The sequence below is a fragment of the Neofelis nebulosa genome, chromosome 14 (assembly GCF_028018385.1).
Source record: "Neofelis nebulosa isolate mNeoNeb1 chromosome 14, mNeoNeb1.pri, whole genome shotgun sequence".
In the NCBI taxonomy this organism is placed as follows: domain Eukaryota; kingdom Metazoa; phylum Chordata; class Mammalia; order Carnivora; family Felidae; genus Neofelis; species Neofelis nebulosa.
Window position 1 is genome coordinate 63,006,126 of NC_080795.1, and position 26,456 is coordinate 63,032,581.

General features: G+C 38.8%; 1 long non-coding RNA gene across 1 annotated transcript; it reads left to right on the plus strand.

Annotated features, from left to right (window-relative positions):
- The first annotated feature begins 7,270 nt into the window (after positions 1 to 7,270).
- LOC131494480 (uncharacterized) lies at positions 7,271 to 10,420 on the plus strand. The gene is made up of 3 exons (XR_009253431.1): positions 7,271 to 7,808; positions 7,878 to 7,991; positions 10,104 to 10,420. It is a non-coding gene; the product is annotated as an uncharacterized LOC131494480 (long non-coding RNA).
- The last annotated feature ends 16,036 nt before the right edge of the window (positions 10,421 to 26,456 follow it).

Consider the following 26,456-nt stretch of genomic DNA (forward strand, 5'->3'; position numbering starts at 1 on the left):
AAAAAAATTTCTTCTAGTTTTCCTTAGGTCAGTGAACAGGAACTTGAATTGCTCTGGCTAAAAAACTTGGCATTAGCCTGGACTCTTCTTTTTCTCTTATAGTTCACATTTGAAACATCAGCAAAACTATGAGCTCTGCATTCTGAATCGATCTTCTTCCCTACAACAGTAGCCCTATTCCAGGTTACTGGTGCCTCTCACCTAAATGTTCTCCCAGCTTTTATCTTTATCTCCTTTATTAGTTATCTGTTGACGGATAACAAATCACCACAGTTTGTACTGACTTAAAACAACCTACATTTATTATTTAATAGTTTCCGTGGGTCAGGAGTCTGGACACAGCTCATCAGGTCCTCTGCTTCAGGGAATCCAATAAAACTGCAGTCAAGGTGATCCAGGGCAAAGGTCTCATCTGAAGATATGACTGGGAAAAGATTCACTTTCAAGCTCACATGACTATAGACAAGGTTCAGTTCCTCAGGGGATGTTGGACAGAGGGTCTCAATTCTTATGTGGTTGCTAGTCAGAGGCCACCCTCATCCACCCTCCTTTGCCACATGGACTTCTCCAACATGGTTTCTTTCTTCATCAAAGTGTGTAAGTCAAGAAGCCACTAGATAGTCTGCTAGCCAGATGGAAGTTATAATTTCATATAATCTAATCATGGAAGCAATTTTCCCATCATATTTATCATATTCTATTGGTTAATTCAAGTCACAGATCCTGCCCACACTCAAGGGGAAGAGATTATATAAGAGCATGAAGGAGGCAAGAATCATTGGGTGCATCTGAGAAATTGCCTACCACATATTTTTAGTTTATTTTTCATGCAATGGTCAGAGAGACCCTTTAAAGCACAAATCAGGTTGTGTCATATCTCTCTTCCAAACCTTCCAGGTGTTTCCTATTTAACTCATAATACACTCCAAATTCTTCATCATGACCTTGTTCCATCCATATCTCATCTCAAACCACTCCCCCTGTATTCTCTTGTCCAGATGTACTGACTTCCTTCTGGTTTCTCAAATCCACACAACACTGTCCCATTTGGGGGGACTTTGCACTGTAAATTATTCTGCCTGGAGCCCTCCTGCCCACATACACATATGGCCTGCCCTTCACTTAAATCAGTCTTTTCCTTCAATGTCATGTTTTTAGAGAGGCCTTTCTAGACCATGCTATTTAAAACAATAATTCCTTCATTGCTGTCTCCCTCCTTACCCTTCTTTATTTTTATTCCCAATGTTGTTTTTTAACCACATAAAATATTACGTACCACATTTAATTGTCTGTTTTCATCATTTAAATTAAAGCTCCATGGAGCAAAGATTGTCTATTTTGTCCATGCAATATACATAAAATGACCTATTTGGTGAAATAAAGGAGATGTTAGTTAGAACAAATGCGAGCACTACAGAAGGAGAAAAAAGAAAGCACAAATTTCTTCTAATAATTATCCTGTAATCATCCAAAAGAGGAGACCGACATACTATGTTCCAATCACTAGAGAGAGGTGTATCTTCCTTTAATTAAGATGCGAATTCCTTCAAGGGCATTCAGTTCCCTTTACTGCTATCTCATCAAACAGCTTTCTATCACTAATTCAGTTTTGTAATTGCCTTGTTCTGAGGAAAGACTGTGAATAGAGAGCTAGTTGTTCATTCTTACTGTTCTCAGTATCTCCCTTAGTAATTAGTAAAGCGACATTCCTGTTTATGAGGTAGTATCAGAGCTAAAATTTAAGTAAACTCACAGAATCGAGTTTATGAACTCAAAAGCCAAGGACTCAACTCTTCACTGTAATCTTCCTCCAGTGGGAGGCAGACATGATCAAACACATCCGGAAAAGTCATCCAATTTTAACTACTGCTATCATCCAGTATTCCAGAGAGACATGTACATTTTGGGAATGGTTAGATTTAAGTTCATATTTGTTTAGAAGCAGCAATTGCAGATCTCCAGAATTAACCTAAATGAGCTGAAGGTTTATGGTTTGTTACTGGGAGAAAAGGGAGACATTTCTGAGGCACTGACCACAAAGTTTACTTTTAATGGGCAGATTTTCATTTAGTGAACTGCAGCAAAACAGAACAAAAGTGCTGCAGACATTTTTCTCTCAGTAGCTACCTAATAAAGCCTAAACTGGCCAACTTCCATGCCCTTCAGGGTTCCAGAAATACAAACAGGAAGTTAACATTTCCATAGCAATAACAATTCTGTAATAAAAGCTGAGGAGAAACAATAAAACAGAAGGTCAGGATAAAAGCAATTTACATTTATTAACATCCTAACACTACATCAAAATAGATTTTACATATTAAAATGGAGTCAGAGTATAATTAGAAAAGCATTTGTAATCAAATGACATTTTTTTCATTTGTAGGCATGACTGCTCTGGTCCTGTAGCAAGGTGCAGATTTATATAGCATTTCAAGGTGCAGATTTATATAGCATTTCTAGATTCCCCCAACTTGTAAATTCTGCTGTGTTATCTCATGGATTATTTTGCCTGCCCAAGCAAGTTTCTCTATGTCAAATAAAAGCTTTATGATTCGTTGTGTTGTTTGTTTGTTTGTATTTACTCCATTACCATGAGACACTATATACTCAAATTAGTATAATGAAGGTAGTGACTTGAAGCAAATCAAATGCATTCTTTCAGATACACATGGAAGCCAACAGGATGACAGATTGTCCTTTGGGCATGGACATAGCTGGTAACTGGTAGTTTCCCCAATTTCCCAGTGTTTAGATCTTTCTTTCCCAATGATTAAACATTCTTTTCCTCTAACTATGGAAGATGGAGGCGATTTCCTAAGAGAATGAGAAGGTACTTCAATGTTGTATAGAAGGATGAACTGAATGCCAATGTGAGAGAAAAAAGGACCTTCCAATCCCCGGGTTAAGATGAGTGACCAGGAGATGATGATCCAGGACAGAACAAAGAGAAGACAGTGTTCAGTCTGTAAATCTGGAATTTATTATTGTAACCTTGAACTGAGCAAGCTTCCATGGCCTTCTGTCCTTGTCAGATGATGAACTTGTAAGGCAGATAACATAGCTAACAATTGGAGCACTGATTCAAAACATAGGAATCCCTCTCATTGTGACAGAATCTTTTTATCAGTTGTCTTTTGTTGTCAAAGTCCTGTAATTTTAGTGTACTGAGCATTTATAGAAAATTGTGTAAGAAATTGTGTAAATGGAATGCTGCCTTCTTATGGTTCCACAAATACTTTTAGGGTCAAATATAAAATCCCAGTCTTTAACTAGGGCAATTAGTAGAGGGATTTAAGAGCTGGAGGGACCTAGAAGTTTAACATGTACTTTGATTTTACAACTTACAAAAGAAGTTGCATGAAGGCCACTCATTTCAAGTTCATATATCTAGTCCAGCACAGAGCCAAGGATGGAACATGGTCCATTATTTTCCCATTCTAATGCATATTTTAATGCAATTTTAATTTCTGGCTTCATAATTCAGGTATTTCAAGGGAAATCACAAAACATCAATGTTATCAAAGGAAGTTGTAATGTGATTAATTATATTAAGTCAATACGATGTCAAAACTTTTCACGTTAGAGGACTTTTGCATTTTATCAACTCAGAAAATTTGAAAAGTTCTCAAATATCCAACTCAAAAGTTTACAGTTTTCAGAATATTTTACTTATGTTCTCCTAAGACAGTTCTTCTTCTTATTTATCATCTGAGGAGCCACAGAACGAGTTGAATACTTATCCAACACATGGTAGTCAATCAAACATTACATAAAAAGGATTCTTTTGCCTGAAACCTTCTATCTCTTCCAAGATAACCATTTGCATTTTTATTTGTTCCCAGGCTATTGTTTTTATTTGAATCAGCTCTATTGAAGTATGATTTACACACAAGATGCATACTCTTTAGTGTACAGTTGAATAAATTTTGATAAATCTCTACACTTACGTAATCACCATCAAGATCAAGATGTAGAATAAATACATTACCCAAGGAAGTTTCCTGGTGCCTGATCTCAGTCAATCTCTCCACCCTGGCCCAGGCAGCCATTTATCTGTTTTCTGTAACTGGGGATTCATTTTGCTTCAATATAAGAAATTACAAAGTAAGTACTCTTTCATGCCTGGCTTTTTTCATTCAGCATAATTATTTTGAGATTCATCAATGTTATTCCGTATATGTATCAGTAGCTTGCTCCTGTTTATTTCTATGTAGTATTCTATAGTATGGATGTACCACAATATTTATCTTCTCACTAGCTGTTAGACATGTAGGTTGTTTCTAGTTTTTTTATTATGAAAAACATTCCTGTGGAAATTTACGTAGAAGTCATTGCGTGATCATATGTTTTCAACTCTCTTTGGTAAACACCTAGAAATGCAATTGCTGAGACATATAATAAGCGTCTATTTAACTTTATAAGACACAGCTAGACTGTCTTCCAAAGCAGCTGTATGATTTTACATTTTCCCCAAAATGTAGAGAGTTCTATTGCTTCAAATTCTTGGCACCACTTGGTGTCATCAGTATTTTTTATTTTAGTTATTCTAATGGTTGGTAGCGACATGTTATTTAAGCGGTGTTTTTATTTGCATTTATCTGCTGACTAATGATGTTGAGCCTCTTTCCACGAGCCTTCTAACCTTTCAAATATCTTTTTTATTTTTATGATGTATCTGCGCAAATCTTCTGCTCATTTAAAAAAATTTGGATTTGGAACTCACAATTGACTTAGAAGTGTTCTTTATGTCTTCTACATGATAATCCTTTGTCAGCTTTTGGCTTGTCTTTTGACTTGAATGATGGTTTTGTAGAATGTTGAATGGAATGTTTATGTCTCTTCTCAAATTCATACGTTGAAATCATAATGTCCAAGAGGTTATGCGGTTGTACCTTTGGGAGTAGGTTAGGTCAAGAGAGCAGAGCTTTTTATAAGAAATTAGTCTCTTAAAAAAGAGGCCTAAGAAAGCTCTCTTGCTCCTTCCACCACGTAAAGACACAGTCAAAAGATGCCACCTATGAGAAAGAGGGTCCCCAACTGACACCTTATCTGCCAGTGCCATCATATTGAACCCCAACCTCCAGGACTGTGAAAAATAAATGTTTGCTGTTTATAAATCACCCAATTCGTGGTATTTCTGTTACAGTAGCCAGAATGTAGTAAGACACCATGCTATTGTTTTAAGAACAGTGCCCTCCTCTCACAGATCATTATCCTATTTAAAGATGCCACTTGGTGGGGTGCCTGGGTGGTTCAGTTGGTTAAGCATCCAAATCTAAATCTCCTCTCTGGTCATGATCTCACGGTTTGTGAGATTGAGCTGCACGTTGGGCTCCGCACTGACAGCCCGCTTGGGATTCTCTTTCTCTCTCTCTCTGCCCTCCCCCTCTGTCTGCATCCCTCAAAATCAATAAATAAACTTAAAAAAATATATCATGTGGTTATTGAACCTTTCAAAATATGGCTCTCATAAATGACCATAATCCTAGTAGTTATTTCTTTTCTTTTTAAGTGTCATAAATATATTACTTCGTTACAGAAATATGTACATAAAACTCAAGAATCGGCACTGACTGCTCAGGTCATGATCTCACAGCTCATGAGTTCGAGCCCCACGTCAGGCTGTGTGCTACTGGCTCAGAGCCTGGAGCCTGCTTCTGATTCTGTGTCTCCCTCTCTCTTTCTCTGCCCCTCCCCCACTCATGCTCTGTCTCTGTCTCTCTCCTTCAAAAATAAATAAACATTTCAAAAAATTAGAAAAAAAAAATTAGTTGACCATAAATGCATGAATTTATTTCTGGGCTTTTGACTGTATTCCACTGATCTATGTGTCTATTTTTATGCCAATGTGACACTGCTTTAGTTACTATAGCTTTGTGATAGAACTTGGAGTCAGAGAATGTGAGATCTCCCGCTTTGTTCTTTTTAAGACTGCTTGAGATGGGTGCCTGGGTGGCTCAGTCGGTTAAATGTCAAACTTCAGCTCAGATCATGATCAGGTCATGATCTCACGGTTGGTGAGTTTGAGCCTCCTTCGAATCCTCTGTCTCCCACTCTTTCTGACCCTCCCCTGCTCATGCTCTCTCTCTCATCCTCAAAAATAAATAAATATTTAAAAAATTGTTTTAGCTATTTGGGGTCTTTTATAGCTCCATACAAATTTTAGGACTGTTTGTTTTATTTCTGTGAAAAATGTCATTGGAATTTTAATAAGGATTGTATTGAAGAAAGGAGGATGGTCTGAATTTCTCCTTCCTCACAGTAAATTGAAGTGCAAAATTAACATTGATGAATATGTAAAAGTACAAATTATTTCTCTCCGCAAAACCTTTATTTTTAATGTTTATTTATTTTTGAGAGAGAGAGCGTGAGAAGGGGAGGGGCAGAAGGAGAGGGAGACATAAAATCCAAGGCAGGCTCCAGGCTCTGAGCTGTCAGCACAGAGCTCAACACAGGGCTCGAACTCATGAACCACAAGATCATGACCTGAGCCAAAGTCAGAGGCTTAACCAACTGAGCCACCCAGGCACCCCTCTCCACAAAACCTTTAAATGTCATGTTAGGAGATAGAGCTTCAAAGAGAAATAATTTGTGCCTGGAATGCAATTTTTCATTTAAACACAATCTTCATTTTGAAGAGACAAGTGGCTGCAATATGACCGTGCTGGCCTTATGCCCACTCATGTACCACAAATGCCACATGAAACCATGAAAAGAGCCACATCAAGGCAGATTAGACCACTGAGAACTTCAAGGAAATCATGTCAGCCACACATGATTTATCTGTGGACCTTTGTCAGAAAAAGCCAGCTGAGTGGCCCAGAGCTAATGGGAAAAGTCATCAAGTTAGAAGTCATCCTTTGAAATGACATGAGGAAGCAAAAATGTAAAGAGTCTGGAAATGTCATCAATTTCATGTACTTGGGCCTTTCTTTTAGGGAATGAAAAAAAAGCATAATGTTGTTTAGCGTACCTTAAGGGCATTATTATTCTCTCAAATTGGACAACCTTTTATTTTCTCCTTTCAGCCCAAGGGAAAGAAAACTTTTTAATCAGTATGTTTTTATTTTGTACACATTGATAACATAATAAATATTCCTTTTTTGGCATTTGAATATTTCTGGAACTTCACATACCTCGTTTATGATCTGTAAATCAGTGTTGTGTGGTTTGAGGAGTGACTGGGCTGTGCAGCCACACTGCCTGGAATGGTATCCTGGCTGCAACACTGAATTGGCCAGGTGCCATTTGTCACCTATTTACTCTCCTGTGCCTTGGTTACCTCAACCTGAGAATAGTTAACTAGTACACATCTCACCAAGTCATTGTGAGGATGGAATGACCTCATCAATGAGTAATCAAATTTCTCACAACCCTCCTTAGTCCAAATGAACACCAATAAGGAATAACCTTTAAAAGCCTCATGTCAACCCCATGAAGTAGATCCTCATCCTATGGATAAGGATCTTGAGACGGAAAGTAACTGGCCCACGAGTTTACAGATGATGGATAGACAATTGTGGAGACAGGATGCCAGTCCAGCGGAGTCTGGCTACAAAATGCCCACACGAAGCACTCATTGAAATAGAGTATTTTGTAACCTGTTCCTTTCACAGTCTTTTGAATTTACATTTGGATATAAACTCTAGAAAGGCAGGAGCAACTATGCCTTCCACTTGGTACAGGTTTTTTGGTGTGACCCAGTTTAGTGTCCTGGAAATACATGGCAACAATTGCTGAAAGAGAGGAAATCGACATTTATAAAGCACTTACGAAATATCTGCCAAGAACTATGGCCGGCTACTGAGGTAAATTACATTTATACTTAATCTTTACCATACTCTCAAGAGGCAGGTGTTAATATCCCTGTTTTACAGATGTTTTACAGATGTTGCCTAGAGGATGGTTTTTTTCTTTCCTCGGACTATGTTTTCTCCTTATGGAACGAACACAGTAATTGAGAGCAGGATTTTAAAGACAAATCAAACTTGGTAAGAAACTTGGATCTGCAAAGTGAGGGTTGCCAGAGTTTGGAAAGGGGAGGGGAGAGGGATGGGCAAAATGGGTGAAAGAGACTGAGAGATACAGGCTTCCAACTGTGGAATAAATAAGTCATGGGAGGGGCGCCTAGGTGGCTCAGTCCATTAGGCGTCTGATGTCGGTTCAGGTCATGATCTCACGGTTCATGAGTCTGAGCCCTGTGTTGAACGACCGCTCAGAGGCCGGGGGCTGCTTTGGATTCTGTGTCTCCCTCTCTCTCTGCCCCTGCCCCCCTCACACTCTGTCTCTGTCTCTCTCAAAAATAAATAAACATTAAAAAAAAAAAGGTTGCTAATAAGTCACGGGAATAAAAGGCACAGCACAGGAAATACAGTCAATAATATGATGATAGCATTGTATGGTGACAGGTGATAGCTACGCTTGTGGTGATCACAGCAGAGCCTATAGACTTGTGGGATCACTAAGTTGTACCCCTGAAACTAATGTAACATTGTGTGTCAGCTGGGCTCAAACTTGGTTCTGCTACTTACTGACGTGCATGATTTTGAGTCATTAAACTTCTTTGAGTTTCATCTGTAAAATGCAAATAGTAAATACAGCCTCTGTCGGTTGACAATTATGTTAAATGAGGCAATATATTTAAAGCCTTCTACTAGAATCACAGTAAGCAGTCAGTAAATGTTAGTTATTATTATTGTTGTTACTTTATTATCACTATTAATATGAGTTTCAATACAGTCAGCGGAAGTGAAAGGACCTTTGTTAAACTTAAGCCTGTCAGGGTCTGCTTTAATGTGAGAAATATCGTCTCTAAAATGGAAAGGTTTTGGGGGGTCACTTATACAGGTAATCAGTTTCTACAACTCCATTGGATAGCACCTGTCCAAAATACTCATTATTTCAGTAAAAGAGTTGGTAGAACTGTTTTAAATAAAACAGTAAAAATATTAATTCCTAACGGGAGTGTTGCCTCTAAGTTTATCTGCATGTGATGTGCAGATAGAAATCTGTATGCAAGGAATGTTTCTTCTCAGACTAAAAGATCTGTCCTCAAAAGGGACTGGGAAGCTAAACCTATTGAGATTTTATCATCATTTGGTGATTACACTTCAGAAGTTCAAAATCCCTAGGGGAGGAAAACTTCACATATAACATTTTAATCTCATTCTGCTTTAGAAACTATGATCAACTACCTTTTATCCAGAATGATCAGTGCATTGAAAGTGCTAGTTATAACCAAATAATATTTGTCAAATGTCCTAAATTAAATTCTAGAATATACATATCAAATATTATACTGTAAAGAGAATACATAATGTTAGGATTTCAGTGAGTAAACTGTTGTCTTTGACTGTTCTGAAACCACTTTAGATTCATCATTATGAACCTTAATTATCATGACATAAATTTCAGCATAAAGTAAAGATGACTTTTGCACAGAGAGAGTAGTTCCAATTTGGACTGGGCCATGCTGGAACTTTATGGATTCCCTCTGCAGGGAAAAGAAAGGCTGCAGGATTGCTTGCCTGGAAGGTTGTAAAACAGATGTTAGCATAGGATGAGTTGTCCCAGAACTGATGTTTCCCCAAGTGATTATACGTGTTTCCTAGGGCTGCCATGTCATAGACCACATACTGGGTGGCTTAAGACAACAGAAATTTATTTCCTCCAGTCCCAGGTCAAGGTTAGGGTTAACTTCTCCTGACGCCCCTCATGGGCTTGTAGATGGCCATCTTCTCCCTGTGTCATCCATTACCCAGTCTTCCCTCCATGCATGTCTGTGTCCAATCTCCCCTTGTCATAAAGACACCAGTCACAATGGACTAAGACCCACCCTAATATCTAATTTGCACCTAAAATAGCTTCTTTAAATACTCTATCTCCAAATACAGTCACCTTCTGAGGTAGTGGGGTTAGGACTTCGGCACAGATCCTGGGGAGGATGGGGCACAATTCAGTCCATAACACCGGTTTTATAGGAGAAGCACTTGGGGTCCTGGTTACAGATTCAGAATCCCTCAGCTCCACTACTGAAGAATGACTCATTAAGTCAAGGGAACTGCATTTTTAACAAGTGTCTGATAGGAGTTGTTCTTTTGCAGATGGCATAAGACCTATTTCAAGCTGGATCGACCAAAACGAATAACTGAGCATTTGGAGAGTAAGGTTTTAGGTTGGATCAAGAGCCTAAAGGGTACCATAACCTCATTCTATAGTGTAAATGATGCCATAATAGCCTGGCTTCTCCTTTTACATTTCTTCCATCTGCTTTCTCGATGTTGTCTCCACTTCTCAGTCCCCGTGTGGTTGGAAGATGGCTTCACCCAGGCCCTACATCTTCAGAGGTTCATATTTAGTGGGGTTAAGGGTAAATCGGATTAACTTTTTTACCTGAAAAGTGGCAAAATGAATGTCAAGTGGCAAAAACAGACCCTAAGTAGCAAAATAGAGAAGGGATAAGAATACGTGAATTTCCAGGCTTTGAAGGGTAAGTTGTCACGTGATCTAATACAAAAGATACAAAGTATACTTTGTATAATTGTAAGTCTACTTTAGCAATTGACTAATAATACTACTGTTGATTTAGTGCATATATGTGTATACGTATATGCGTATGTATATGTGTTAGCCTCTATGCTGATTGCTTCACATGTGAAATCATTTTCATTGGTTTTATTATGGAATTAGGTTTCATTGGTTTTATTTCATTGGTTTTTTTTTTAAATTTTTTTTTTAATGTTTTTTATTTATTTTTGGGACAGAGAGAGACAGAGCATGAACGGGCGGGAGAGGGGCAGAGAGAGAGGGAGACACAGAATCGGAAACAGGCTCCAGGTTCCGAGCCATCAGCCCAGAGCCTGACGCGGGGCTCGAACTCACGGACCGCGAGATCGTGACCTGGCTGAAGTCGGACGCTTAACCGACTGCGCCACCCAGGCGCCCCTCATTGGTTTTATTATGACAGCCATGTCGAGGATGAATAGGAAGTACTATTATTTATTAGCATTATCAACATGCACTAGAAAGACTTTAGTTTGCAAAGTTGCCTTCCAAATTCAAATAATGGTCATTATATCTCCTAGCACTGGCCACAGATGTCTTTGCAAGGCAACAAGTTATTAATTCAATGTGGGCAAAAAGAAAAAAATTAAAAGAGTCTAAAAATGCTTATTTATTCCCTACTGAAGCTATGCATCCTACCATATAACTAGGTCACTTGATGACCTTACCAACCAGCAGACTGAGAAGCCTAACAAATAATGCTACAAAGCCAGCATTCAGTGTGTGTTGTCCTTATTCAGCTAAGTACATTTATTTTACTACTGAATTGCACCAAAGTGTAGGTAGGTCTTTCCCTGGAATTTGAGCAGGATGCTTGTGTCCTTTTGCTGAGAAAATGCATATAAATGCCCGAACCAGTTTAGTGGTCTTTACCAAAAATAGCTTGGCCTTTTGACTCACCCAGGCTGCCAGTAAACTCTGGTGTGTTTTTTTTTTTTCCCTTCTCCACAGATAGGCTAAATCTAGTCACATCACGTCAGTGCATTCCAAATTGGATGCAACATTGAATTTGTTTTCATTTGGGAATCCTTGTTATCAGTTCATATGTTGTATCAGAGAAAATGGGGACAGGAGGGGTCTGGCAGATATTTGACATTCAGCCTAGCCTCATAGATTTATAGATAAGAAAACAGAAACCCAGAAAGTTTAAGTGACCCATACAAGGCCACATTGCTGGTAAGTAGCAGACCCAAAATAACTCTGGGCTGCTGATGTGTGAAGCAATCTGTTTTTTGGTCAGCGTCTCAGCAGGAGGTCTCATGGGTGGGATATGACAGGTCCCCCTCCAGAGTAGTTTGGGAAAGTGATCGCAAGGTATGAATCCTGGCTGCTGCTGTATTTACAGAATTTTCAAGAAGGAATGTTTGAGAATCAAATAACACAAAACCGGGAAGGCAAATATATATTTTAATGCTTGAACTTGGCCGTGGGTGGCCTTCTTAATGGGGCCTGGGGAAGAAACTAATTCACATCAGCACGTTACTCTGCGATCTTTCACAGCACCTGAGTCATTTCTGCGGCTTGCTGGGCTCCTGCAAGGCCTCATGCCTCCCCAGGTGGCCCGAATGGACTACTTTGAACAAGGAAACAATACCAGCAGCCTGTCCTTCACACAGCAATCAAAGCCTCTGTGTTTCTCCCCATACTTTTACAGCCGCGCAAAGCTTTCATTTTCATACAGATCTTTTCTCTCTTAGGTCTATCATCTGCTTGGATTTCAGGTTTTGGTGTGTTTTGTTTTTAACTGAGAAGGACATAAATGGCCTCTTTTTAAACTCAATTTGATATGGCTGTCTGTAACATAAAGTGGGATTTGCAGTTAAAAACTGAAATTAGGGGCACCTGGGTGGCTCAGTCCATTAAGCATCCAACTTCAGCTCAGGTCATGATCTCGCAGTTTGTGAGTTCAAGCCCCATGTCGGGCTCTGTGCTGACAGCTCAGAGCCTGGAGCTCATTTTGGAATCTGTGTCTCCCTCTCTCTCTGCCCCTCCCCCACTCATGCTCTGTCCCTCTGTCCTTCAAAAATAAACATTAAAAAATTTTTTTTAATGAAATTTAGTCACTCTCAAGAAAGCAAATATGCCTGTACTGAGTATATACTAAATGTCTCTTGAAACAAATATCCTGAATGTAATTAAAACCTGTGTATAGCCATTTCATTTTTCTAAAAGTAATAACGGGTAGATCCTGGAGCAGCATTTATTGCGTGCGCCAGTTTTGCAGGCGAAGAAACCGAGACTCAGAAAATAAGGGACTTGGGTAAGGTTGTGAAGCTAGGAAGGCAAAAACAAGAACTTGGACCTAGATCTGAAAATCCCCAGGGGTCACGCTCTTTCCATTTTGCTGGACAATCAGCCTCTACTTACTTGACTTTCAAATGTTTCACGTCAGGAACAGGAAAATAAAACTCTGGTATCCAGATGTTCATTCTACCCTTTGGTCTTTTTAAAGCCTTAGGAGGAAATTAGATGTCCCTATTTTAAGAAAAGATATCTGAGCATCAGAGAAGTGAGTTGACGTACCCAAAGTTGCCTGCCCAGGGAGTAATTGATGTGGGACTCAAATAGAGGTTTTATACAGTTAAAATAAGGTAGAGAGTGAAAAGCACTTGGTATGTGGGTCAAGAGAGCCAGGCTCGAATTCTAGCTATCCATTCCATTTATTTGAAGTGTATCCTAGACAGATTACAGATTGCTTTTGAAAGTTTGAGTTACACCACTTTGTTTTTGCAAAAGACCTACATTAGTATGTACCTGTTTTCACTAACGGAAAGAAATATGAAGAGAACTGTCATAAGGGTGAGTGACTAAATCATTGGAGACAGCTATGAACACCATTTCAAAACCCTGGTCTTTTGAAATCATCTAAACCTGGCTTCGATTCCCTGATCTGCCATTTAATAACTGAGTGACCTTGAATAAGTTAGGGTAGAAAAGTTCTTTACATAAACATATTTATTTAACTGTCTCTTCATAGACTTAGTTCCAGTTGAATTTGTACTTTGCAAAGGGAAATATTCTGGCTGAATGTCATAACTAGTTTTAGGAACTGAAATGTATAGGTAAATGCTTAGGAAAAACTCATGTGTGACCAGGTACAACAGAGAGAAGTCTAAGTTCTTACCAAATTATATTTTTCAGCTACTTTTTATAAACCTCCTAAATCAGATGACTTTAAGACTATGCTTGACAAGAAGGCTATATTTCAATGTTATTTGAAGATTCAAAATCTTGAACCACATAAACGAAAATGGTATACAGAATAAATTATACCCTGTATCAGGTTCTAGTTCACTGGTTTTAAGACTCCCTGAAATATTTGGTTGGGCCTCAAATGGCAAAATGGCTTCCAAAAACAATTTCTCTTTTTGATATCCTCTTAAAAGGTGACCTTGTGACGTCGCCATCACAAAATAAGTTTACCACAAACAGAATGAGTCTGTGATTGGCATCATTGAGCATAGCCTGAATTAACAGAATGTCCTTTTTATAGAAGATGCTTGGAAATCAGTGTGGACACTTTAGAGAGATCTGGCATTGTTATCTTCTCTCCTCTTGTTTGATCATGGTTGTGCCACTTACCGTATATCCTTACCTCTAGAGTTGAGATAATAACACCACGCAAGTCGTCCAGATTCTCCGCCTTTTCCACATCTTAACACAGATACAGAATTGTGATATTCACCGGGCACAGTGAAGCAAATGGTTAAGGCCAGAGGAAACTTGTTCGAGGTTTTCAACTATGCTAAGCTGGTTAGCATTCTTAAGGAGATCAATATTCCATCACATTGGTAATTAGGAGGATCGTATAATTTATCATGCAGATATGGATGCTTCTGAGAGTTGAATTGGGCATATTAATAATAACACTAGGATTAGTACATTAGGCAGAAACTGAGATTCTACTGGGCAAGCCAGGACATATGTTTAATCTAACTATAACCCATCCATAGCAAGCAGTATCATTTTGGGGGAGCTCTAGACTCAAACAATACCTGATATATTCTCACAAGGATAAAAGGTGCAGCATAGGGAATATACTCAATGGCATTATAATAGTGTTGTGTGCTGACAGATGGTAGCTATGTTTGTGGTGAGCATAGCATAACCTATAGACTTATGGAATCACTATGTTGTTTACCTGAAGCTAATGTAATATTGTATGTCAACTACACTTCAGTTTTTAAAAAGTGGCTAGCTGCTGTTATTTATGGACAGTCTGAGTGGGAAGAACTGTTTTGACCCCTAGGAAAACAATTTTCTCCAAATGAGGTACTCGTTCAGCCATGATGCCTACCATCGATTCTAGCAACTCCAACTATAGAATCAAGGGGGGGGAACCAACAACTATGATCCCAAGAATCCTAGGCCATTTTTTTCTAGTGTCATGGACTTGTTGCTTCAATTTCAATCTTTTCCCTTTTCCCTTACAGCTGCCGAGAACTACCCTTGAGGGAACCCCATGATGAGTCATAATCTTTCTGAAGCTGTTGTTTTTAGTTTCCTCAGAATTCCACCTGTAAGCTGTGAATCCCACTCTAGCCCAAGTCTCTCTCTTGACTTCCACACTAATATTCCCAGTTACCTTGAATATACACATCCAAATTTCCAACCCATTCTTTAACCTCTATGTACCCAAAGTGAACCCCATATTTCCAGTTTCACCTATACCATCCAACTTTTCCTAGCATATGTTTCTAACTTGTGTATGACACAATTAAATCACCCAGAAGCTCACCTCAGAGTAATCCTAGATTCCTCTCTCCTATACTCTTCTTGGTCAACCCAAACCCAGTCCACTGACTCTTCCCTCAAAATAGCTTTTAAGTGGGTATTCCATCTGAATTCTTACTGTCCAGATTTTGACTATCATCAAATCTCACTTCTTTGCTGAAAAGTCTTATTTGTTTGTCTTTATACCTCTGGTTCCAGCACTGCTCACACTGCCTACAAACTTGTCTTTATTGTTTTAACATTCAGATATGAGCACAGTTTTTCCATGCTCAAAATCCTTCAATGACACCTGCTAAAGGGTAAAATGTGAAATAATTTTCATCTCATAGAAATATCCTTGGGATCAGTTCTCTATGTGTCAATCCTAATTTTTCTCAATCGTTTTCACATTACAATGCATCAGATACTTGTGTACTATGTCAGATCTCCTCAACCTTCACCTCTTATTTCAGAGGTGTTACCATGACCAGTTTTATATAGAACTTGACTAGTTTCACTCAGGTGCATCCAGAAAGTGCCTCACCTTGTGCTCAAGCCACATAGCTCTTCCTTCCCTGGGGCATATCTGTCATCAAAACATGGGGCTCCCTGAGAAAGCCTCCCATTATCAGGGATGTAGCCCCAAAGTGTGGGATATTCATACACATGGAACTACCTTGATGTACAGGGGATAGAAGCCTGTGCCAAAATTTCAGAGAGATATTTTATAAGCCTCTTTCCACTGCCGGTCATGAAGGTTTCAGATTGTTCCACCTGTGCCAATGGCCAGTGCAACAATTCATGTTAATTTATTTTTCTCTTTTCCTTTTTTGGTCCTTCTTTCCATAATTCTTGATACATGAGATTACTTCCCAAAAAGATCATTTTTATGTAAGTCTTTGAATGAGGATTTATTTTCAAAGAAATATGAAAGACTTAGTAGTTACTAAGAAAGTTCTTATAAAGCAAACCCCTGTGATGAAATTTTGAAGTTGAATCACTCATAGATAAGAAAGAATTAAAACTCTAATTACTTGTGGGACGTGGGTGGTGATAATATTTGGCATGCAGTAGCATCATAATTATTAAGATTATCACATGTGGTAGATTGTGATGAAGTATGGGTAGAAGGAACATTGGTCTAAAGGGGCGCCTGGGTGGCTCAGTCGGTTGAGCATCTGACTTGGGCTCAGGTCATGATCTCGCGGTCCATGAGTTTGAGCCCCGTGTTGGGCTCTGTGCTGACCGCTCAGAGCGTGGAGCCTGTTTCAGATTCTGTGTCTCCCTCTCTCTCTGCCCCTCCCCCGTTCATGCTCTGTCTCTCTCTGTCTCAAAAATAAATAAACGTTAAAAAAATTTTAAAAAAAAAGAAGAAGGAACATTGGGCTATAGAGTAGCTGAAGCATTGCCTAGAGCTTTCTAAATCATAAAGATTCCTCTTTGTATTACACTGCATTGGATACTTTTGTGTAGTTGCACCTTGAGATCATGAATAGCCAGAAATATAAATACTCCCATAGGAGACATGTGAGCCAGAACCAGCGGATGAGAAATAAACTCCACAATGATTCAGAGTACTGACATATTAATGAATATTTTGGTGTTGGTATGTTATATGGACAATACTTTAAAAGGACAGCTGCCACACCATAGACCCAGTCATGGGTATTCCTAAATGAGATTGAGTAAAATGCTTGGTTTGTTTACTTTGTATGGATGGAGAAATGGCTTGAAGTATGGATATGTATTAATTCATAGCTATTAGAAAATAGCTTGCCTATTGGTCATCAACATAGAATGAGTAAGATAAGAAGATGGGCAAAAAGGAAGTCTTCATAAGATTCATAGATTCATACAAATAGACCTCTGGTAGTAGACTCAAACTATGAGAAGAGCATAAACCAAAGAGGAGACACCTAATAATAATTGGAGAAGATGACAGCTACCTCCATTTTCTGCTTGGGGATGACACAATGGGCTCATGAATTAAGTGGCTGTGGTGGCAGAGATAAAGTCTATATGCACAGACTCAATAACATGAGATGCCTTTCCCAAAGGCTGATCTGGATACCTCTGTATCTGCAGGCATCATAGACCAATGCTGAGCCTTTTTAATGGTACTTTGACTCAATGAATCCAGCCAGTGTCTTGCTGATTGGTTGATTACATCAAACCTCTTTTGATGATTCTTCTTTGCTGGAGTTGTTAAATGGAAGCATATGGGTTGCCTTATATCTCTTCAATACTGTAAGTAGCACCCACAATTTGGAGCCTTATAGAATGCCTGAAATATCATTATAACCATGAGATCTACTTGAATTATTATATACCCAGTCATCGGGAAGTAAGTGGCCTAATAGTGGAAAGGTCTATTAAAAACTCAAGTAATATGTTACATAAATAATATTGACCCTAAGATTTTAAATGTACTGAGCCAATGGTTAAAAGATGGTGCTGGGTCCCCAGTGCATAGAATACATGGATTCAGGAAGCAAGAGGTTTACAGAAAATTACGCACACTGATCATCATTCTCTGAGTGGTTTTACAGGTTTACCAACCTGTAAAATTTGTTCTTAAGCTCTGCTGGACCCAAGACCCTATTTTCCTAAAGAGTTTACCTCCACAGGAAGCGTTCCACTCTATTTGAAGCTAGGACTACCACTTTGTCACTCCGGATTCTTAATATTAGTGGGCCAGCAAACAAGGAATGATTACAATACTAGTGTTGGTAATTGATCATTATTGCCATGAGGAGCTAGGGTTGCTGCTATAAGTTGAAGTATAGCCAGGGAATTACTTGGAAATGTCCTGCCTGTTCTCTACACACTGAAAGCGATGACTGGGCAAGTATAACAACAATGAGTCCAAAACCCTCAGGATTGAAGGTGCAGGCCATCTTTCTAGGTAAGCAGCCTAGACCACAGGAAAGACTACTAGACCAGCCAAAGTGCTGGCTAAGGATGGAAACAATACTAAATAGTGCATTAGTCCTCTCAGGTACCCATGACAAAACACCATAGACTGGTTGCTTAAATGGCAGAAATTTACTTCTCAAAGTTCTGGAAACTGGAAGTCCAAGATTAAGGTGTTAGCCCACTTGGTTCCTTGTGAGAGCTCTCTTCCTGACTTGCAGGTGGCATCCTTCCTACTGTGTGTTCATGTGGTCTTGCCCTTAATTACCTGCTCAAATCTCTATCTCCAAATACCATCATGTTGGGGCTTAAGGCTTCAATGTAGGAATTTTGGGGGGGGACCCAAACATACAGTCCCCAGCACAGTGTAAGAGTAACAGAATACATTTGAAGTATGTGATTCAGGAGAGTTAAAGTAGCAGGGACGGAGGCTGGTTCCACTAATCCACTTTTAATAACTGGCTTCTACTTTAGAGGGGGCTTTGCAATGGATTGACTAATGGAAGACCCAAGTATAAGAGGTGGATGGCACTGGAGATGGATGGTGTTGGATATATCTTGAGCACCACTTCCAATCCTCTTAGAGCAGTTATGAGACACATTTCATAAGCTGCCAGTAATGACTCTCAGGCCCGAGCCACAGTTGCCTGTATCAGGGCCTACTAGACAATGCAAACTGGCAGTTTATTTTCTTTTTCTATGTTGCTTTCCCGTGTCCATCACATTTTCTTTTTGACATTGCTTTCTAAATAAACTATATTCACTAAAACATCTGTCTCAGGAACTTTTTTGGGGGGAAATTTTACTAAGGCATCTACTTTAAACAACACTACCAAAATAATTACAGCACCTAGGGAAATGATGGGCACATGGTAGGGACCCAATAAGTATTTATGTGATAAATGCTGGTGCCTGGACACGCCATGTTCTTTCTGTATCTTTGGCTCTGTCTGGCTCTTTGCTCAGCAATTTCTTTTCTGTCCTAAGCACTTCCATCAGATTTATCACCTATAAAACTCCTACCCATTTGTCAAATCTTAATTTGTTTGCAAGTCTACGATGTAAACTCCCTTCAGTTCCTATAGGAAACATAATGCAATTTGTTCATCAAACAGCTTGATTTCTGGAGATACTGGAAGAACACCTTTCCCAGTCAGCATTGTATGTCTGTCGAACAATGTGACGGAGTTCTAGCCAGGGAAATGTGGGCCGAGGTGATATAAGTGATTTACAACCCTAGCCATAAAACAATTGGCCTGATTTTCCATTCTCCATATATTTCTGTCCATACAGTTGGAAATGAAGGATAGAACTTGGCCAAACTATAAACTGTAAGCATCTTGGTTCCTGGTTCATCACTTGGAGGAGAGTTGCCTAGAAATATCCCCACTCTTCATTAGACTTTACTTTTGGGTGAAAAATAAACTTTCTTCATATTAAGCCACTGACATGTCAGCCTTTATTTCTACTTCAGCATAGCCTAACATATAATAACTAATACATTCCAAACAGAATGTAACTATATTAAATAAATACTTAATTCTAATTGTTTCATTTCATTTCCATCCATTTAATGCAACATCTTTGGGTTCTCTAATGCTGGTATGATACTACATACTTACCAATTAGATGAATGGATGGAGAAGGGCATGTAGACTTATTCTGTATGATTCTAGGATAAAAATGTTTAGAAATCATTGAAAGATGTCTTTTTATTGACTAGGAAAAAGAAACTTTCTAAAAAATGTAACCATGGAGCAATGGTATAGGGCTGCTGGTATAAATGATGAGAAATTTATCACCAGGGGGGCTTAGTTGGCCTAGAATTTAAAGACCAATTGTCCAAGGGCACCTGAGCGGCTTAGTTGGTTAAGCATCCAGCTCTTGATTTCAGTTCAGGTTATGATCTCACAGTTTGGTTCATGGGATCAAGCCCCCCTATGGGCTCTGTGCTCACAGCAGGAGGCTGCTTAGGAGTCTCTCTCTCTCTCTCTCTCTCTCTCTCTCTCTCTCTCTCTCCTCTCTCACTGCTCCTCCCTCACTCATGTTCTCTCCCTCTCTCTCTTTCTCAAAATAAATAAATAAATATTAAAGAAATAAAGACCAGGGCACCTGGGTGGCTCAGTCAGTTAAGCATCTGACTCTGTTTGGGCTCAGGTCAAGATCTCACAGCTTCATGGGTTCAAGCCCAGCATCAGACTCTGCGCTGACAGTGCAGAGCTTGCTTGGGCTTCTCTCTCTCCTTCTCTCTCTCTGCCCCTCCCCGGCTCATGCTGTCTCTCTCTCAAAATAAATGGACAAACTTAAATAAATAAATAAATAAATACCAATTGTCCAAACTGCTAAACTTATTAGTGAAGTAATTAAGTCTAGGGAAGTCAAAGAACTTGCCCAAAGCATATTAGCAAAATTGAGTATCCTGTTTCTGACACCTGTATTTTATTAATCAAAATCCAGAGAGACTGAGTAACCACAATACCAAATATATACCAGATTTGAGCTCAAATCTGGATGATTTACTAATTATGTATCTTTAGGTTAATTACTTAATCTGGCTCAGGAAGGATTTCTCATTTATAAAAATGGGATATGATACCTTGATAGATTTTTATGAGATTATGTTAAATACTGAGCCTGGTACAAGGTTGCAATTATTATTATTATATTTATTATAATTTTACTAATGACAAAAAATGAACATTTCTTATTCAAATGTATTATTTACATTTTACCAGGATGATACTGAATAAATTTCAGCTATATTCTAGATCAGAGAATTTTTGGTCTCTAAATTGAGAACATGAATCCTCTGGAAAAATTGCAGTTTAAGACTTAAACAATTGAATTTGAAGTGAGTTGTGGACAACAATGATAGTTTCTCAAACTGGGACTCTCTGGAAAGACATTTTTGTAACATGTGTGACTTCAATTAATTGCAAGCAGTGAGTGGAAGAGGCATAGCAAAAAGTAATCTGGGAACTCAGACAACTGTGAAGGCTGGAAAGTCCCAGAATACCATGCCCCTCCTTACATTCTTAGATCCCATATTTTGAGGTAATATTCTTCAGTCATGATTCCCATGAAAATGAGTAATTTATTAAGTGTAATACTATAGGACCGAGGAAGGACTAACTTGATAAAACCATTATCCAAAGAGTATATTATATATATTTTGCCTTTAGGATTCAGTTTGTGCTTACATTTGGGGTCCCTGAGAGCTCAAAGGTTTGCATTTATTTAGAGAGATCCTTCTAGAGAATAGTCAGTGGGATGATCACTCTAGGAACCTGGCCTCCTAGAACTGTTCAGGATCCTGGTGAGTTTCCCATGGGAGGCACTGAGACAAGTATGTGTGGTGGCCTACATTCTGGCACATCTGGGATTCTAGACAATGAATCCTGGCTGTGCCTCCTAATATCTTTGTAAACTTGAGAAATTTACTTAAATCTTCAGAGCTTCAGTTTCCTCATGTGCAATATAAGGATGATGATGCCTTCCACCACCAAATTGTGGTAATCATTGAAAGAGAATGAATATACATATAGGATCTAGCACAGTACCTGGCACTTAATAGGTACTCAGTAACAATTTCTCCCTCCGCCCCATGCCATTCCATTCCATTCCATTCCATTCCATTCCATTCCATTCCATCCCATTCCATTCCATTCGAATTCAGCAAGGGTAAAAAGAGATGGCCTTAATGAGCAAGTCCAATTTAAAAAATCATTAAGGGGCACCTGTGTGACTCAGTCAGTTGAGCATCTGACTCTTGATCTCAGCTCACCCCTTGATCTCAGGGTCGTGAGTTCAAGCCCTGTGGTGGGCCCGGTTTAACTAGGGTGTGAAGCCTAGTTAAACAAGCAGACAGACAAATGAACTAATACAAAATAAAATAATAAAATAAAAAATTCATTGAGTACCAGCTTAGGATTCTTGAACACAAACATACACTGTTCAGTTTCTTCCTTTAGGCGGGCCATGCCTTTCATACCTTGATACATGTTTCTGCCAACATTTACCCATAAAATTCACCTTTGAGATTCTTTCTGATAAAACCCTACAGATACAGACAGGTGAGGGAGGGAGGACAGGACCACTGACTCAGATCCCCTGTACAAATCTCTTCCTGTTGGGAAAGAATTCCTACGAAGTTAAAATAAATCCTACAGAAGTGACAGATTCATGGGGCACAGTACAAATGGGGGTCTGGTTTTTCTTTCCTCTTCTGTTTCTCTGGGAAGCTGGGTAAATCACCTTTGATCTGCTAATCCTCGGATTAAGGATTAAACTCACTTCAAGAAGACTGCTTTGGCTTCTGATGGTTGTAATGCAGTTTAACAACTTACTCAAAAATGAAGCCAAGAAAGCTTAGCTTTTAATGCTGTCTTTATTAAAGTTAATAATAATAACTAATCCTGGGACACATAGTATGCGCCAGGGAGTTATCTACTCCTCACAACCACTTACCATACAGGCATCCTATCATCCTACCTGTTACAAATGAAGAAACTGAGGCACACAAAAGCCTCAGTGACCTGTCTGAGAACACATTACTAGGGAGTGGTCGAGGACAGAATCTGAATCCAAGAAAGGTGGCTCCAGAGACTTTGAGTTTAACCATTATGCCGTACTGCTGAGTTCATGTAGCAGCTCTTAATTAAAAGGCAATGCCTCTCAAACTATGCTGCGTTCTTTTGAGGAATTTTTGTTGCATATTTTACTTCCAGCAAAGTCCTATTTGGCTTTACAGAGAATAAACGTTGGCAGTTATGTCACAAGATGCTGGCTTTATTCAAATAAAACATTTCTCTTCTATAGTGATACATTTTCTTCTACATGTTTTGTTTTTTTTTTTTAACCTATATAAAACCCAAAGAAGATGTCTTCTACGTGAGGCGTGAGTACAGTAGTCTGCACAGGGCAATCCACAAAGGTATAAGAAAAAATACCTGAGCACCTATTTATTCTATCATTTGTTTAAATGTTCCATTGTTAGTGTCTTTTAATAAATAATATTTATTGTTACAGTAGTCCTTCTGAGTAATTTATAAACTAATATTCAACCTATATTGGAGATTAACCCTCAAAATTTTTTTTTGTAAAGGTGAATATTCAAACAGGTTTGGAGATCCCTATTTTAAAGATCCTAGAATTTAGGAAACTAACCTTTAATGTTTTATTTCAATGAATCAAGTTCATCTCCTTTACAGGATGATTTAAACTGCCTTCTAAAGACTCACTGGATTTATGGGCTATATCAAAGTTACATATATTTCTGACGGATCCACCATAACACAAACTTTTGAAATTTCTAGCATAGCATCTAATGTACAATGAACTCTCAAAAAATATTGTTGGAAGGAAGGAGGGAGGGCAGGAAGGAGGCATCAGGGAAGGAAGGGAAGAAGAAGAGAAGTAAAGAAGGAAAGGAAAGTTGACATCTTTTTAACACAACATTAAGGCAGCTTTAAGATCATAGACTTTGTACACAGTCTTGATCTTTTCCCCATAGCTGGAAAACTTTCTAGGTGAGAAACACAGACTATTATTGGCTTCAGCATAGTAATATGTTCATCCCAAACTGAACAAATCTGGGGTTTGGTGGGAGTCGGGGAAGCCGTTACATGCTGCTAAGGATCTGGCATATAATACATTCTGCTCAGTGAATTTCTATTTAATTAATAAAAACCTATTTCATATTTATTATGTACTATCTATGGGCACTGTTCTGTAAGCTTTACACAGTTTACGAATTATTTCCTTCACGCTTCACATTATTGTGAAACAGTTTCTGTTATCAACCTCATTTTACAGACGAGGAAGCTGAGGCCAGAGAGATTGAGCAATTTGTCCACGGTCACACAGCTGGTGGCAGATGCAAGATTTAAACCCACGTAATCTGGTCCCTAGCCTTTGCTCCCAACCACTACACTATTACACTGGAACTCTCCATCTCTTCCTTCTTTCACATTTTAAAACTTCTTCTCCCTTTTAAGGATGACTTTGATTTTCATCTGAACGTATTTATCCTGGATTTTGCAAGGTGGGGGCTGGGAGGCATGCAGGGGAGAAATCCCAGAATACTATGGAAAGATTAGTTAAAACCATAATATAAAGAATATAATAAACATTGTCACAAAAGCTCACATTTTGTGTTGGCTTAGCACTTCAGTTTTCAAAGTACCCACATATGTAACAATTCTATAGTTAACACTTCCAGAAACTTCTCAGGGAGGGAATTTTCTGCCATTTCTGATGAGGAAAGAAGCTCTCATGTAAAAGGTTTAGTCACAATCACAAAGCTAGCCAGAGTTTGGATCATCTGATTCCTGGTCCTGCGCCCTTTAAATAATCTGGATAACTTATACCCTTTAGCAATGGGCAATGTAGGTGGGCACTTGCTCTTAAAGCTATCTAGTAACAATGCCTTACATTTGTAAAGAGCCAGATTTGCAAGTAGGTTCTGTACCAGCTCTTAGCTGTCAGCGGTGGTCAATTGTGTTAAGATGGATTCTGAGGCTCTCACTCAGCTCTGCGGGAATGAGTGCAATGATCGACTTCACAGGTACGTGTGCCCTGACTGAGGGAGCACCCATAGCGTATCCACTGGACCTCTTGTTGAGATTTATGTTCCAGTTGATGTCTTAGATGTTGCTTCTTCCAGGTAGAGTTATTCCCCTTAGAGATTCTACATCACTGCATTCATACTTCTATGGTTTTGTATTAATAACTATATAAATATCTAATGACATTTTTCTTACTCTGACTCTTAAAGTCAGAGATCTCATGTATCCAGATATTTCTTCAGCCTGACATGAATCCTGGCACATAGCAGGATTCAATAAATAGTTGTTGAACATGTTAGAGCTAAAAATAATTTTGTAAGACGAGCATTATCAGCTGTCAGTTTAAGAAGGTTGAGAATTCCGTGAAAGCCATCTTGAGTTGGCATAGAGTTAATGAGATTTTTCTCTGCACTGCATCTGATTCCTAAGATGCAAATGGCTTACTTACCTCATGACCACTGGGACTTTTCAAAACCATTAGTATTCTAGGAGGCGACAAAAGACTTCTAAATTTGCTCTCTCTAACTGACCTACTGTACTTTGTTTGAAATTACACTGCCTGTGTTTCCTGAAAACTTCATCAGTTCCCCACAGACATGAAAAGGAATCGTCTCCACTGAGCCATCTTGCTAGGAGACCTTTACTAAAATTGTCCTGAAGAAGAAATTATTCTTCACCCCTGGGGTCACTTGGTAGCTAAAACAGACTTCTCCTTTTTCTTTTAATCTGTTCTACTTCACTGCCTCCCTTTTTGTATGTTCTTAAAGGTATTGCCTTATTTACTTTGATGGTTTCTCAACTAATTGAATACAGCAGTGACTTCCTTCTTCCTTGACTCTTTTGGATGTTTCTCCTACCCCAAGGGGAAGGGTCCCGATCGGACAGCTTGACTTTGAGATACTTGCTTATTGAAATGACTTTAAAAGCTATTATTATTTATGATGCTGTTAAAAGTTTGCACATTTGACTAAAACAGAGAGAATGCAGTGGTACCAGCCTTAGCTTGTGGGGGTAATATTCCTAATTTATGGATTGGGGAATGGTTTCTGAAAGCAAAAGAATGGATAAATCTTGTAGCTTGATCTTAGGTCCATGTATACTGTCGCAAAGCATCTTGAAAGATTGAAAAAACAAAACAAAACAAAAACTAAAAAACCAAGGAATGACTTGTATATGAAGATAAGGAACACAACCTAAAAAGTCCAAATCATATAGAAACATTACTTAGGAGAAAGAAGGAATTGTTTTAGAATGGAATCCCTCCTGCTGACACCAGATGACTTCTTTCTGACTCCATAGTTAGCAAATATTTTCCGATTCCTTAACACTTGTGCACACGTATACACACACGCACACACCCTGCAGAAGAGGGAACTCTTCCACAACTGGTCATGGTAGCACCTATTTTTTCACTTCCTTTTCTCCATCCTTAGCTACCAAATCCATTTTATGAAATGCCCTCAAAACCATTTTCACCAAGGTAAGGATTTTATGTGAAAAGCCATAAAACTGAAGAAAAGGTCCCTATTACCTTCTCCTTCTGCATCCTGGCCCATACCCAGCGACTCCCCAGGGCCCAGGATTTTCCAAGCTTCTATCTTTAGTGAGCTGTATGTGTAATGAATCATAGTGTCCACCTGTAAGTGTCATAAACAGATGGTATAAATATGCTTGCATAATGTGACTCAAAACACATGGCCA